The 11103-nt window shown below is 41.6% G+C and overlaps 1 long non-coding RNA gene across 1 annotated transcript; it reads left to right on the top strand.

Annotated features, from left to right (window-relative positions):
- Positions 1 to 3814: 3814 nt before the first annotated feature.
- LOC134918361 (uncharacterized) lies at positions 3815 to 10129 on the top strand. The gene is made up of 2 exons (XR_010177443.1): positions 3815 to 4066; positions 4327 to 10129. It is a non-coding gene; the product is annotated as an uncharacterized LOC134918361 (long non-coding RNA).
- Positions 10130 to 11103: the final 974 nt, after the last annotated feature.

The raw sequence follows: 11103 nt of genomic DNA, 5'->3' as shown, positions 1-11103 counted from the left end.
TTTGCAGAGAGAGTTAGATTTGGGTGGGTTATTTTGTTTCTGTGCAGGGTACTCTCCTCGCCTCAAACATGAGAACACCAAGGCCAGGCTCACCACCTCTCTGGCTGAGAACATCAAGTCTGCCCCTGGGCCTAACCATCAAGATGAACAGGGAACTGTGGGGGCACAGCACCAGGACCAGGCTCAGCAGGGACATCCCCATTGCTTCTCAGTATGCCCCCCACATTCTCCTACCCACCCGTACTAAGATCTGATCAAAATGTTATCCCAATCCTACTTCTGCCACTAGTTACCTGCTATTGTGTTTTATTTTCTATCTTTTTTTTTTTCCTTTTTTTTTTCTTTTTTTTCTCTTCATTGCTCGCTTCCACCCCACCATGTGTTTTTCCTGTAATGTTTACCTCCACTGATTGCACACCTATCCATTGTGCCCTACATGCAGGATACATCATACTACTACATAAGCATCAGTCTTCCCATATATGAACTTGGCCCTTTTATGGCTCACCTCCCACAGTGTAACCTTCAAAGTGCACCCAACATGGCTGCCCCATATGGTACACTTGTGGATGGGATGAAAAATACATAGGCCTGATGGTTTTGATGGAACCCTACTCTGAACTGTAGGACTCTGAAATCACCCCCATTTTGTGTCATCTCTTCCAGGGCTGGACTATTCCACCCTGGGTAATCCTATGCTGAGCGCCCAAGATGGCTGCCGCACCTGGTACCTTGTGAGGGTGGAATACACAACCCTTGGAAGTTATTACCCAAAATGCCTACACCAATCCTGCATTATGCTTTCTGTGTTCTTAAGGTTTTCTTTTATGTCTGTGTTGCTTGTCTATTGTTGTATTACTCAAATCCTCTGTATCATGTGCATTGTTTTTGATATCTGTAAAGCGCCTTGAGTCCTGTTGGAGAAAGAGCGCTATATACATAAAATTATTATTATTATTATTATTATTATTATAAATACTGGCTGCTTTATTTTTACACTGCAAATTAGATTGCAGATTGAACACACCCCACCCAAATCTAACTCTCTGCACATGTTAAATCTGCCTCCCCTGCAGTGCACATGGTTTTGCCCAACTGCTAACAAAATTCCTGCTGCGATCAACTTTGAATTACCCCCATAGTTTTGCCCAATTGCTGACAAACTTGCTGCTTCTTTCAACTCAGAATTACCCCCTGAAGCAATATTCAGTGGTGTTGTAGGTACTATACTTAAAAGGAAGAACCTCATCCACTTAGAGTGATTGGGGTAAATTTACTAAGGTGTGAGTTTTTATTTTTTAAGAACTGGTGATGTTGCCCATAGTAACAGCTTTTATCTTCTAGAAGCAGCTAGGTAAATGTTAAGTAGAATTTGATTGGTTGCTATGGGCAACATGAGCAGTTCTAAAAACGTTCACCTTAGTAAATTTACCTCATTGTGTCTGTTGACTGCTGATACTATTAGCCCTGGCATTCATCAATGGTTTATGGCCTACATTGAGACTCCTTTCACTAATACTGATGCATGCTTTGTATTTGTACAGGTTGTTGGGGAACTAGATGCTGCTGTCAGCACCAAGGGCAGCCTCCCTGGTAAATCTCAGACCTCGAGGATCCTGCTGGGTCCAGTGCATCAATCCTGTGCTGCTAAGTAAAAGATGAGGTAGAAAAACTAGTCAGTTGCAAGTTAATGTTTTAGGATACACAGACAACATAATTTTTTGTAGTGGTAAATGTGTTTTATATGCAATATACAGTATTTATAACAATTGCAATCAGCACACAGGACATTTTTCAGTAGCGGATACTGCTGACAGCCATTACATCACAATAAGCTTTCCACATATATGTGATCAGATGAGCAAGTTGGATGCATGCTAGGATCAAGATACTGGAAACCTAACACACCCCTAAAGAAGTCAATTTGACGAAACACGTTGGTTGTTAAGTGCAGGACTGATGACTAGGAGTAACAAATGCTGCCAAGAGCTCACACCATGAAAGGGGTAAGACCGCAATTGGACACCATCCACCCATACTGTGATTTGCACTGCATGGCATCTGTATTCAGTCAGGACGTTTTATACATTGTGCAATAAGAAAACATTTGAATAACTGTTCTGAGAGGCTGCTTGGCCATTTCATTTCCCTTCTGATGAAACGGCCAGTGCTACAGGCCGAGATACTCGTTAAGGCACCCCAGTGAAGGATCCAGTCTGACTGCGATATTTCCCTGATACTCTTGAGCTGTGTGGACCGATTAGAGCTCAGCCGCAATACACGGACATTCTTCCAGCGGCGTGACACTCTGTACACTCATTGCATCGAGCCGCTGCACACCCGGCTCAGTACAGCGCTCAGAACGAAGAAGCCTTCTTCCATCGGATGACACACCATAGGAGAAATTGGGTTTTCCACACTATTTCCATTCAAAAATTAAGGTATTAGCACAGTGCCGGTGTCCGCATTTCCATCTTTGGGACACTGTTTGCCCAGCCTAATAGAGCCGTTTCCAACACTTCATGCGGCTTGCATGTGCTTAAGGAGAGGTGAGACTTTATTTGCAACAGTGATTCACATTAGAGGTACCTCTTATAAGTCTCCCACTTACAATATATGTTTATCCGTGGACGCACGGCAGAAAAATCATCAAGCATCATTGCACCTTTTCAGTAAGGTTCAATAAGACTTTTTCTATCTATGTCTTTTCAGGTGGTATATTGCAGTCATATTCACTATCATATATTTGTGTGATTTTTTATTCATTCACTAATGGATCATTTTATGAATGTACATTTTCATTTTTATCTTTATTTATGTGTTTAATGAAACACTGTTTTATTCATCCTAATAATAAATTTACTCTTTAGACTCATTCAGCACTCCCATTTCTTTCCATTATCGTATGCTTGGCCATTTGTCTCTTTCACGATGGTCTCGTTGTAGGATCCAACAAGTGATGCTAATATACCGCCCGTTCATTTTGGACTGAGATAAAGGAAGATAACAACACACCAATCCACCTGGGTTTTCAAACTGGGCATCATTCAATGATACAGAGAGGTTTTACTACAAAAAAGTTTTATTTTAAGATAGACATTTTTTTATAAACAGGGTACAATTTCAATATTGGCACCCCCTAGGAAATTTGTGTCTTATAAATATACACACACACACACACACACACACACACACACTATCACTACATTTCATCCTGGACACGTCTATGCATTTTTAGCTCATCGGTCTAGATTGTTCCTCTCTGGGCCTATTATCAGAATCCCTGAGGAATTACCAGCTGTATTATTCAAGTACATAACATCGTGTTCAGATTACATTTAGCACCATTGTGTTAAATGATGTGTTAAATAGTCTAATCATGAAAAGTTGTCTGTTTACTAACTTTTGGGTAGAGAGAGTGAATTTAGGCCATGCTTTACAATACCCTTAGCCATCAAAGTGTGCAATCTGAAAGTACCTGACAATACAACATAGCTAGGCCATTATTATAGTTAGAAATTAAAATATTCACTTAGTTTTGATAGCAAAAGCTAAACAGCTGCTAATTTTGCACCCTTGGAAACATTTTTGATACTGATAACCTCATTAAACATCACAGTGCGCTGTATCAGTTGCACACAGTTGGGATGGGTCCCTGAGAGCGGCCTTCTTTCCACACTTTCAGCTCATTGAAAATGACATTTCATCTGTGCCTGGCGCCTGATAACATACTGTTACAATGTTTCACTTTCCTTATTCCCATGAGCTATAAATATACAGTATCAAACTGCAGTGTTCATCAGTAGCCCACTTCTCGGAAATAACACACAGGTTCTGAGCATGACTACACAAAAGCTGCATTATTAAAACATTACCAGCTTCTGACTCTGAGCACAGCTGCCGTGTCTCACTACCTACACCTAATATTCTCCAATGTTCCATGCAGCAAGCATTCCAAGGCTGGTTATTAATATGGGTTATAGGTGAGCAAACATGGGAAAACACACAACAGCTTGAGAGTGATGTTATCCTGAGCCTTGCAGAGCTGCCTGTACAATTTCCAAAGGTAAACCAGGATCCCCTGACATATTAAATGCTTCTCTAATAGCTAAAAAAAAAATTAAAGGCATTTATTCTGTTATGGAAACGCTGAAATTATGAAGCATTGGTGTTTGAAAGTCTGGAGCAGTATTTAGCCGCTGTTGTTCCAGGCTTTCATCTGAAGCCTATTGAGCTAAATGTTGCTGGCATTTTTTACAGTGCAATTTCATTGACTTTATTAAATTTATAGAAGTATTCTCATCTGTGTATTTTGGTTCATTTCAGGTCCTATTAGGTAGGTAATATATTTTGCGGTGTGTTTAAGATAAAGAAAAACCGGAGAGCAGCTGCTGGAAGAAATGGACATGGAGAATTCAGCAGCAGGAGGAGGCTTGGAGGGGGAAGCTGTGTTTTCAGCTGGCTCTCAGCACTGGATGTCAGAGAAGAGACTGAACAAGTAAAATGCTACATCTCTTGGCAGCCGCTGAGTACCTGAGAGAGACACACACAGAGAAGTAGTGATAAGAAATACGGGAAAATGGGGAAGAAAGGAAAAGCTGGAGGAGATACGAAACAAAGGGCAGATAAATATTTTATAAAGAAATGCTTTGTGAGGAATTCAATTTCATTTTTACTTGAGCTGGACGTCTCATTGTTATTTATCCTTTCTCTTTCTCCTGGAGAGGGGCAGAGATTCTTAGGGTTCCGTTGTACTTAGTCTTGTTAGGGTGAGTGTGATTTAGGAATGCAATAAGTTAAATCTGAATGTCTTTGTAATGGAGGGGAAAAACTGGCATAATTGATACAGCTATAAAATATAGATGTGTGACAAAGCTACAGCTGTCATTGTGTATATTCCTCTGCTATATTTCAAGTTCTCTCCGTCACAGCTGGTTTTACTGCAATCAGGCAATGACATTTTCTGCCTTTCCACTTTATCAGTTCTAATATTCAGCCTGTCCTCAAACTTATTCCCTTCTGTCTCTCTCTCCCTACCTCTATTTCACACGCTGTCCTTCTTCCCAAGTACAGTGCATTGCAATAGGAGTTACATTTGAAAGATGAGCTTAATTTAACCCAAACAATATTCAGCAGGAGTGCACTGGTTTTTGTTTAGCGCAGACCCTTCTGACTGTTTGTCTCCCTAATTTTCTGACTGCAGGGCTCCCCAGAACTGAGCTGATTAGAATCCGCTGCAGGCATGTTGAGGAGGCAGTTCCTGGTTCTGTGTGTTTTGGATTTAACCTCTTCTATAAGCTTGGCGGCCATTTTGTTACAGCAGCTCAGCAGCATAACCACCAATAATTCAATTATTTTCTTTCAGGAATCTGTAGAGATAAAGGTAAGGTTTGGTTTCAAGAAACGCAATGAATGCTAGTACAAATAAGATCAATAGGGGAAGAAATAAAACACAAATAGTAGGGGGTAATGCTGTTTTATTGATTTTGCTATAAAGCTGCTGTGTTCAACTGCTATCACTCTGAAGCCTAAGCTATACCACTCTCATACTACAGAAAGTATGAATGTATCTGTAGAAAACAACCAGGGAGGTCTGAAATATATTGCCAGCCAGATTCCAGGTCATGGGTGGATTGTTCCTGTTTTTCTTCTATTTGAAAAAGCGATGTAGATCATAAAGCTGGTAACGATCATTATTCATTACAGATTTGAAGGCATGGATAAAAGCTCCATGCAGCCAGAAAGTAGGTCATTTTTATGTTACCTAGCAGCATAAACTAGGCCTGGCAATCAATTCACTTCTATTGCATGTCAAGTGTCTGCGTTCCTCACCACAGAATCTGATCTGATCACTAGAGTGGCCTCATTTCTATGACAGTTCCATACTCTCTGAGCTGATTGATTTATCCATCATTTGCTGTCCTTTTTTCCTTATATGCCAGTGTCACTAGTCAGTCATCAGACTTTTTAAAGAAGTTCTAATCTGCAACTCTTGTTTCATGGTAAGTGTAGCGCTCGATTACTTCATAGCACCAGCCAGACAAGTGCTACCTGCCTAAGGCAAACCTACAAAGAGAAAAGAGACAAAAGCGATTCTCTGGGGCAATGGTGAGGATTTTATTGTCAGTTCATTTTTGTCTCTGTGAAGTTAATTTAATAATATATTAAGATTATATAAGTATGAATAAGTAAGTATGGATGGAGCCGATTTTATAGCAGTAAACAGAGGAAATATTGTGCAGCCTACTTGGGCACACTGATTCTATACACAACTTATATACACCTCTTACATTTGACGTCGGCAGTGCATAGCCAATGAAGTACGTCGTGTTGTGAGTTGGCTTGGTGGGTATATAAGTTGTGCGATAGGCCATCTGCACACATCTCACTCTTTGCTATCATGGGTAAAAGGGGCAATTTATCCGAGTTGCAAAAAGGGATGATTATCGGCTTTCGGCCCAAGGGTGGCAGTATTTCTGAAATAGCGCAGTTTGTGAATTGTTCGCTTGTGCAGCTGTGGGGAAGATGTATCATGCCTGGACAAATGGCACCATTGCGCATAACCATCGTGGAAACTGTGGATCATCACATGCCATTGATGTGAGAGGTAAACGTCGTCTATGAAGGTATGTGAGGGTTGACCAAGACACTACAATGGAGCAGCTCACCATCAAAATGTACCTGGTGGCTACCAGACGTGTGTCTAAAACAACAGTTCAGCTAACCCTGCTGTGTATGGGGCTCCAAAGTATATGGATGGTCACTGCACCTATGCTAACAAAGGTGCATTGGTGGAAAAGGCTTAAATTTGCACGGCTGTATCGGAATTGAACCTCCACTTATTGCCGCAGGGTTGCCTTCTCCGATGAGTAACATTTTCTTCTTCATCGAATGGATGGACGTTTGCATGTTAGGTGAGAAACATTGGAAAACACACACCCTGCAACCATTGCTGGTAGAACACAAGCTGGTTGTGGCCAAGCATCCTCTAGCAGCTGTAGGATGCACTGCAGTCAGCATGGCTCCAGATACCTTTGCCAACCTACCAGCACCTTATTGACAGAGGCATGGATGGGATCAGCATTTGAAGGGGAATGCTGGTTCCTGTAGTGCTACTTGGAAATCCAAGGGGTGGCTCCTATGTAAGGTAGCTCTCAATTTGGCTGTATTTCTGTATGTGCCTTTATCATGAGGCCTTACAATAGACACTTACATGTGGCCTAGAGTGGGTACTGTTATCATACAGTTTAGAGACCGCTGGTATCAGAGAAGCTGTGAAGTGGCCCGGTGGCTTAGCATGTATTAACAAATGTATGCATATCTCTGAATTTCAATTACCATATAGTTTTTCAAGTACTGTATTGTTACAAGTACTATTTAGTGTGCTGAGGGACACCCCCCTCTTTCTGGTTTCTGTTTGGTGTGACCCCTCCATTTAATGCACCTAAAAAGTACTGCCACTTTGATTTGAGCAGCTTTCACTGTGTTTGTTGCTGTTGTGAGAGACATTGTATGGGATCAGCAGTTGGAGGGCATGCTGGTTCCTGTAGTGCTACTTGGATATTCCAGGGTTGGCTCCTAGGTAAGCTAGCTCTCAATTTGGGTGTATGTGCCTTTATCATGAGGGCTTACAATAGACGATTACATGGCCCAGAGTGGGTACTGTTATTATGCAGTGTAGAGGCCGCCGGTATCAGAGAAGCTGTGAAGTGTCCCAGTGGCTCACCATGTATTTGCAAATGCATGAAACAAATATCTTTGAATTTCTATTTAGTGTGCTGGGGCATTGATGGGATCAGCAATTGGACAGAATGGTGGCTCCTGTAGTCCTACTTTGAGATCCCAGGGATGGCTCCTAGGTAAGCTAGCTCTCAATTTGGGTGTGTTTCTATATGTGCCTTTATTATGAGGCCTTACAATAGACAATTTACATGTCCCAGAGTGGGTACTGTTATCTTGCAGTATAGAGACTGCCGGTATCAGAGAAGCTGTGAAGTGTCCCAGTGGCTCACCATGTATTTGCAAATGCATGCAACAAATATCTTTGAATTTCTATTACCATAGAGTTTTTCAAGTATTGTTGCATGTACTACTTAGTGTGCTGGGGGACACCTGGTGGGAAAACCCCCCTTTCTGTTTTCTACTAATTACCTAGGCCCAGCATTGTCTTAGGAGCCCAGTGGGGGCCTGATGAAAATTAGAGTAGAAGGAGGATTTCCCATTCAGTTTGTATGAGAGTACATGCAATGCCTTCCACATTTGGCCATGCCCTCTTGTAGCAACTGGGTGAACAGAATATTTTGATGTCCCTGAAAATGACAACCCTTTAGCACCACCACCACAATTTGTCAGTACAAAATTTTACAAAATTAAAAGTTACACTCACAACAGCGGTGTAATACAGAGTAAGTGGTTATGTCACCAGAGACAGTGAGGGCGTGGGGGCGTGCATGTGCAGTGAAGATAGTGGTGCCATCTTGGTAAGGTGGCTGTCTGGCGTCAATACTTAAGAGCAGAAAATAGCACTGGAACACAGTCCTCACTAGCATCCAGGTCATCAGTGGATCTTTAAAATGTGACAGGTGACAATACACCTATACATCTGCTAGGCGGTCTGGAAAATGTGCACTATTAGGAGGAGTGGGATTGAGATGCACTGTCATAGAATTTGAAATCTTCTGCGCAGATGTTGAGGCCATATTTGCAAAGCTCTGACTGCCTCCACAAAGAGCACTGAAATATGGTGCTGGTACTTGTGTAGCAGATGGGAAAGACTCAGGCTGAAGTTAAAATTTTTTTTTTATAACCCTATGTCATGTTAAATACAGAAAGGAGGATCACAAATTATATGTGATCTAAGGAGTGGTGATTACCTGCAGGAATAATGACCAATAATGTTTTCAAGTGACTGTATATATATCATTTTGTATTCTTTCAGCTTAGATGTGACAAAATGGCTGACAATGTCCTGCGTTCAACCTCCATACATCCAGGCTGGGGGAGATCTGCAGACCATAAAGTTTGATATGACATGTGCAATGACCAGACCAGGAGGTTAGAAATACTGATAAGAGGGGGATGGCCGGATCAATTACCTGATGGAAAGTAAAAGAAGTCCACATGTTTAGATAACTAAGCCAAAACTTCCTGGCTAGTCATAAAGCTGTCCAGGGGTGACAAGGTGCAGATCCTCACAGCCCTCACTCTCTTTGAAGGAGATTTCAATGCCTTTAGGCTACACCCCCTCCCCTTCTCCTGTGTTTCTTTCTATCACCAAGTATGTAAAACCTGGTGTATGTGTAGTGAAGCAGGGAAGTAGTTAAAAATCCCAATGGAGGGGGCCGGATGAAGCTGGAGACTATGGGGGTCATTCCGAGTTGTTCGCTCGTTATTTTTTTCTCGCAACGGAGCGATTAGTCGCTAATGCGCATGCGCAATGTCCGCAGTGCGACTGCGCCAAGTAAATTTGCTATGCAGTTAGGTATTTTACTCACGGCATTACGAGGTTTTTTCTTCGTTCTGGTGATCGTAATGTGATTGACAGGAAGTGGGTGTTTCTGGGCGGAAACTGGCCGTTTTATGGGTGTGTGCGAAAAAACGCTACCGTTTCTGGGAAAAACGCGGGAGTGGCTGGAGAAACGGAGGAGTGTCTGGGCGAACGCTGGGTGTGTTTGTGACATCAAACCAGGAACGACAAGCACTGAACTGATCGCAGATGCCGAGTAAGTGTGGAGCTACTCAGAAACTGCTAAGAAGTGTCTATTCGCAATTTTGCTAATCTTTCGTTCGCAATTTTGATAAGCTAGGATTCACTCCCAGTAGGCGGCGGCTTAGCGTGTGCAAAGCTGCTAAAAGCAGCTTGCGAGCGAACAACTCGGAATGACCCCCTATATCTGTCTCCCTCATTAAAACAGAGAATATGATCTCTTGGGGACTCAACACTGTGGAGATGACCTGAGTTATTCTGTGAAATCCCCCACAGTAGAAATACCAAAAATTTGTTTGCGTAAGTGAATTAGGGTTTCTGCAGTTTTTATTTCTTTTCATTTATTGAGATTGCTGTATTTTGTGTGTGTTTTTAAAATATTCTTAATAATGAAGTATTCTTGAAATTAAAATTCTAATTTTAGTTCTGATCCTGTGATTCTTATGAACTCGGGGCCTGTGTGGCTCACGTCTACCTATTTTTCTAAGTATTGCAGTGTGTGTGTGTGTGTGTGTGTGTGTGTGACAGGTAAAGCTAAAGACACCTGCAACGTCCGTAATACATTGAAAAGTCTTTGCTTGTGGCAGCTGAAAGTATTTAAGTAATCCCGTGTGTCAAAAGTGACCCCGCACGTCGCATGTGGCAATTCTCAAATTGGCTTATTTGTGGAAATAGACGGCAGCGTCATCACACCCTAGTTTAACATACCATATGCATTCTCATACAATATTATTATTATTACATTTTATTTATAAGGCACCACAAGCGCCATATATACGGCAGACATTAGAACAATACAGGGTACACAGAACTTTACATTAAAGTAACTGAAAAACGACAACAGAGCACAGGTAACAATTAGCACCACAATTCTGTTTACACAATACAGCTGAGATGTAAGGAAGCAAAGGAGTAGTCGGCATACTACTAGGAGCAGGCAGCCACTGGAAGAGATAAACCGTAATGAGAAAGAGGAGATGTGAGACATTCCTAATTAGGAAAGAGCTGTAATTGAAGTGTGAGAGAAGAGGGCTGTGAGAACAGGAGTGACAAGGGCCCTGCTCCAAGGAGCTCACAATATAGAACATCAGCTTACATGCTTACAGGAAAAAGGTGCCTCACAGCTATATAACATTTGATCAATAAGCTTTTCTGTGTAAATCTAGTATATCCTGACACCTCATCCCCATGCCATATAATTTATATATGTTGTATAGCATGAGCCTGGATTTTTACTTATGACAAAACCTTGACTTTGACCTTGAAGGCTCATATAATCAAGATTTGTAGCCTAATGTAATAGGGTGAAATTAAAATCATTCTACTTATCAGTGGCCACAGTATTGACATTGCATATAACTTGGGCTATAAATATTGCACTGTAGTACTATATAAGA

This window comes from Pseudophryne corroboree, chromosome 1, assembly GCF_028390025.1.
Source record: "Pseudophryne corroboree isolate aPseCor3 chromosome 1, aPseCor3.hap2, whole genome shotgun sequence".
NCBI classification, from domain to species: Eukaryota; Metazoa; Chordata; class Amphibia; order Anura; family Myobatrachidae; genus Pseudophryne; species Pseudophryne corroboree.
The sequence above is the reverse complement of the archived record's forward strand: the minus strand, read 5'-3'. Positions and strand labels throughout refer to the sequence as shown.